The sequence below is a fragment of the Camelus dromedarius genome, chromosome X (genome assembly GCF_036321535.1).
Source record: "Camelus dromedarius isolate mCamDro1 chromosome X, mCamDro1.pat, whole genome shotgun sequence".
Lineage (NCBI taxonomy): Eukaryota > Metazoa > Chordata > Mammalia > Artiodactyla > Camelidae > Camelus > Camelus dromedarius.
This window is the reverse complement of record NC_087472.1, coordinates 91,486,538-91,492,537: the sequence shown is the minus strand read 5'-3', so window position 1 is coordinate 91,492,537 and position 6,000 is coordinate 91,486,538.

Here is a 6,000-nt window from a genome sequence, read left to right as displayed (position 1 = left end):
AATTATTTGAAAATGGTGGCGTCATGCATTTTTATGCCCCCAAAGTGGTCTATTAAAATGAAATATTTAATCATTTACTAAGAACAAACACAGATCCGAAAAATGTAGTAGGCAAGGTAAGATTAGCCCGTTTATTTCCTAATGTCACATTACATTGTCTAAACACCATAGTGATGAGGAAACAACTCTACTAAGGTGCTGGCTGGAGTGTTAACCCCAGCTTGCTGCCTCTTCAGTTATCAAGAGCTGCATTTCTCTCCCAAGTCCTCCTCCTCTCCCTTGCACCCCTTCCTGCCTCCCCTTTCCCTGCCCTGCCTGCCAAATGTCTCAACATTTCTTAAGATTGATTTAGTCTAAATAATTGTCTTTGGATTTTAGTAAAGTAACTTAAAGTTATTTTTCTTGGAATAAATGGGTTTTTTCCTGAATTAGTGTAGGTCTCAAAGCCAGAGAGAGAGAGAGAAATGAAAATAGACAGAGATAGGCAGGCAGGCACAGGGAATCTCCATAGTTGCTTGATAGAACATTTCTTTTAAAATTCCTAGTGATGACTCCTTAGATGTAAACTTTGTATCCTTTTTTGTATCTTTTTTATTCCTACATCACTCTTTTCTCAACTTTCTTACACATTAATGATCCTGGAATAGGCATTTTCCAAGATTGATGGGTGACTAGCTAAAAGGTTTCATAGCCCAAGGCAAGGGAGAGGTTCATTAACTTCACACGGTCAATAATTTCCCTGGGTAATGCCCTCTTCTGAGATTTTATTACTAATAAAACCCATGTTTTAATGTTCAGAAAAATTAAACATCATTGTAAGTTGCTCATTCTTGAAATTATAACTGTCCTTGCCTTTTTGCTGTGTCTTCATTCCTCAAATATGTTGGTGCACTCTTTTATATATTTCTTTAAAACTTAAATTTTGTTTGCTTTTTATGTATTGAGTCCCACACCGAGAAACTAATATTCATTTTCAGGGGACACGTTTATATAATTCCCTTAACTAAAGGAGTTAAGTGTGGTATCTGAAATGGAGTGTCTATAACAAATAGCTTTAGTCAAACTGTGTATTTATATCTTATGGGTCTACTAGGATTACTAGGATGCCAAACTACTATCTGAAAAAGGGAAAAAGGAAAAAAAAAAGACACCATCAATTGGGGGAAAATAACATAGCTTTGTTTTGTTGCTGTGCTGTTTAATGAATTGACTGACTCAGACTGAATATGAGGCCATCTTTCCTGCAGACTTTCCTTTTTCATCCAAAGAAACCTTCTGTGGACTATTACTGGCCTTATAGTAATTTGTCAGGCCATTTGAAATCGTTGACTCTTCATGGCTTTTAATTTTTAAATTTCTTCAGATCACAAAAGGGTCCATTGTATTTTCTGCAATATGTCCAAATGAGCTTTCATTGTAATTTAAGACAGAGTTTAAGGCATTAAATGGTCAAATGAAAGTGAGAAAGTTTACTTAGTTTTCACTCACTGTGATAAATTACCAGTAATCTATAGTCTTGCGTGCATACAGTCTCATCCAGATTGTACCCAAATACAGAATGCAGGGTTTCCAATCCTAGTTTTCTTTATTTCAATGATGAAATTTAAAAAGACAGAATGAATGGGTTGCAAATCAAAAAATCTTATTTTGAGCTCACACCAGCCAAGTGACCTCTGGGAAATCAGTTAACCTACCAGTAGTATATTAGTTGTATATTACCTCTTCGAAGCAATGTTTAATGGCAATGATATTTGCCTGCCTAGTTTACAGGGATGTAGTGAGAAGCAATGGAGGCAGTGTGGGTGAAAGTGATTTCTAAAATCTAAAGCCCCAAACAAATAAAAAGTGCTTATTGAGATAACTACCAAACTGGAATAGATTTAGCTGCGTTTCAGCCTTGCTAGTTCCCTTGGCATGAAATGTCTCTTTATAAATTACTTTGTCTGCCATTGGCAACTTGTGAAAGAAAAAAATCAAGGTCAAGAAAATATGCTCATGAGTTATTCTTCTGCGTGTTAATAACTGAAAATGGTACCCATTATGGCCTTATAAGTTGTAAAACCTGAGGGAGCCATGTTAGCTAATTATGTTAATGGTTAGGTGCTGGAGGATGTTGAAGATGAATCCCTATATAGAATTTGCCCAATCATCCATTTCTCACCTGCCAATCTGTTCCAACTACTAATCAATCAGGCAGAAAGCACAGAACTCTAGCCATTAGAAAACAAATGGCCACACATATTTAACTACCAATGTGCCTGAATCCTTCATTTTTGATGAAAATATATGGCCTGTGATGGAATCCAATTGTAAATATTTGTTTGACCTTTTCAAATAGAATGGATTTACCTTTCTATATGGAGCTGTATAATATGTGCATGCATAAAAATGCCTGTGAATCAGGTCAAACAAATACTTCCAATAGTATTATCCCTGTAATCTGGTCTAGAAAAATCACTCAGTTTTCTAGTTGATTAGAAGACTAAATAAAAGAAGCCACTGATGTGAGGCAGCCTAAAATAGGCTGTGGGAAAATTATTAAAATTAGTAAAATGTTGGGCAGGAAATCTTCATCTTTGGATATTTATTTGGTACAAAAATATATATTCCTTACTAAATTAAAAGGAATCTCAACCGTGTGCAGTGCTTTCAACTAGAGTAGTAGTGTCATTTGGGAAAGAACATTTTATTGTGAAGAACTGTCCCTAAGAGGGCAGGACATTTAGCAGCCAAGCCTTTACCTTCTAATGATCCTACCTGTGGTCATTATGACAAATGGCTTTTAGGAATAGAAATAGCCCACTATTGAGGACCACTGGAATACAAATTCTACATGTTAAGGTTGGGGAAATTTAGGGTTTTGTCAGAGAGTGGATCATAGGAACACACAGAATGAATAATTTTGAAATGACAGATAAATGGAATTTTGAAGATAATTTTAATTAACAAAAGTGGAGAGAGCAATTTTAATTATACTTTATTATTATATTTATAGGTGAGTAGCTTCTGATGAAACCAACTTTTACATAATTCTTAATCACTTTATCCCTTTCAGTTATTTATGATAAAAAGCAGTTTACTCTACAAATGGATCATTCATTTTACTTACAAATTGACAATTTCCTTACACTGACTTTAAATTTCTCAGTAAATACTATTTGTCCAGATTCTCCCAAGAACTCCAGCTCTGCTGTCACAGTTCTTAACACACATCACCCTGTCCTCACATGGCATTGTCTCCAAGAAGTTTCCTGTTGCATTCTTCTCCACATATTTACAGACTGGCTAATAAATGCCACGTACTTTCCTTAAAATGTGTAGTCAAGAACTGATAGCTACAAATACCATCAGTATTTTGAAATAAGTTCTTTATTATGTCCTATAGGTTCAGTGTCATTTGGTCCCTGGCCACCTCTGAGACTTAATTTCCTACTTTTTAACTGTTCACTTCCCTACTTCCCATAGCTGCACTGGCTTTCTCGCAATTCCTGAAGCTCTTTCTGCCTGCTCCCACTTTAGGGACCTTGCACTGGCAAATCCATCAGCCTCAATCAATCGTGTTATTCCTGATTGTCATGTGGCCCTCTCCTTTCTTTCTTTCAAATCTCCACCCATCTCCTCAGAGAGGTATTTCATGACCAACATATCTACACGCGTTTCCTCCCACTCTTTCACTGTCTGTGCCCTTTAGGTGGCTTTACTTTTCTTTAGCGAGCTCACTGCCACCTGCCATTTACTCCATAGTAATTATTCAATAAATCCTTTATCAATGACATATTGAGGGGGGAGGGCCTAGCTCAGTGGTAAAGTGCGTGCTGAGCATGCGCAAGGTCTTGGGTTCAATCCCTGGTACTGCCATGAAAAAATAAATAAACCTAATTACCTACCCCCTCCCAAAAAAAGTAGAAATTTTAAAAATGTAACATATTGAGAAGAATAAGGGTAGGCTGCCTGGATTTGAGTCCCAGTGCTGTGCTTTACTAACTGGGTGACTTTGGGCAGATTACTTAACTTTCAGTGCCTGATTTTCCTCAGTATCCACGATATAGTGCTGTTATCCCATCCCCATCCTTGGCATTAAGATATATCCAAGCTAGAAAGAATGTTAGAGAATATTTACTACAATTTTTCATCCAAGGCAATACTTCCATGTCTCCTCCTCTCCTGCATCCCCCTCTTCTTTCTTAATTTTATCTTTTTCTTGTTACTCAAAAATCTCAGGATAGTGAGGAGGAAGAGTCACCTTCAAAGCTCTTAGCATCTTGTATTTGGGCCCTTTTTATAAAACTCCTACATGGAAAATTTTAATAGTCTTGATTTCATCTCAAAACTGATTTTCAACAAACAGTGCTTCAACTGAACTGATTTTCTCCATCACACACTGCAAAAGGTGATCATTATCATTTGATTATTTGACAGTTTCAGTCACAACAAACATCTACGTTGAACATGTCCTCATAGGATGTGTTAGGTATTTGGAGTAAGGGGGGAGGTTGCAGAAAAAGTTTAGATATAGCAATGCCCTCACAAAAGTTGGACTGTAATTATGAATATAAAAATTAATGCTTATCAAATATGGACTCTTACTTTGAGTTTTTTTTAAACATTTGAGGGTAGGTTTTTTTGCTCCCAAAAGAAATTTTTTGCTGCTGCATATATTTTAAATGAATATTTTGGTAAAGTTAAAAACTAATCAGATTTGCTAACTCAGATTTTCTCATGCATTTATATTCAATTACAAAGCTTGTCATACTGCTTGCAAATCTAGGGCTTTTAACCTAAAATTGTAAATAATCATTGACACATATTCTTTGATTGATGTTCACTAGCTCACATTTAATAGATTAAATTACCCTAAACAACCTCAAATTTAATTAATTAAATTCCCTTAAGAATTTTAATCTACATTTACAAATTTAATATATCTGATTCGCACAAGTTCTTCAAAAGCCTCCCAGGACAATACTATAAACCCAACAAACTAAATTTTCCTGTCCACCTAAGCAACTCCTATGAATCACATAAAGCAGAAACATTAATACAATGGATCAGGACCATTTATACATTTAAATACTCTTATAAATTCAGTAAGATTCTCTTAAACCTTTAAAGTCAAAGTCACAAGTCTAATATTAAATAACCATTTCAAATGAAAATCGATTCACATGTCAGTTTCTCAAATACACCAGATTCTTTTAAATATGTTAAACATCTTCAAAGAAAACATACAGAAGTCATCACTGAACTAGCAAAAGGTAATCCTAAATTTAATATAAAGTAATATTACTATGGTTTTGATTTTAGTTAATTTTTTTGCTTTTATAGCCACAAAGATGTAACTAATGGGTCTAAGACTCGGGGCCACAATTTCAATTTGTGGTCAAGGCCAGGACATAGTAGCCCTCTCTTACAGTATTGGTTATCTCCCACTTGATTGAACTTCGCTAATCCTCTTACCACCTGATTGGATGCCATATTGTTTTAATACTTTTTCCTGGCTGGTTCTCATCAGCCACCACCATTGTATCATAATTTCATATAAGACTGTATAGCATATAAGAATTAAAATATAATATCTAATAGTTATACTATGCCATACATACTGCATGCACAACAGTAAGCTATTTTTGTCTTACCTTGAGAATTTCTGAGTGAATATATGCTGGTATTAAAAGATGACATTGTGTTTTAGCTCACATTCATGTTTCATTTCAGAAATACGCAATTGTTTATTAGCAGGTCTTAAACCAAACAGGATAGCAAAAAGCCCAGCATGTTGATTTTAATTGAGCACCTTTTTAGAGTGAATGAAAAAAGTTTATTAAAAGGTAAAAAGGATCTGAAATCAATTGGTGGTTGGAAGAATTTCACATAGAACTTTCCAAGCTTTTAAAATAGCTGTTTTTAAATTATAGTCCGAGTGTGACCTATTATACATGAAAATATGAGCTGATGGCCCATTTCAATGGATAAAAACATGTATTCAAATCAAAGTTTATT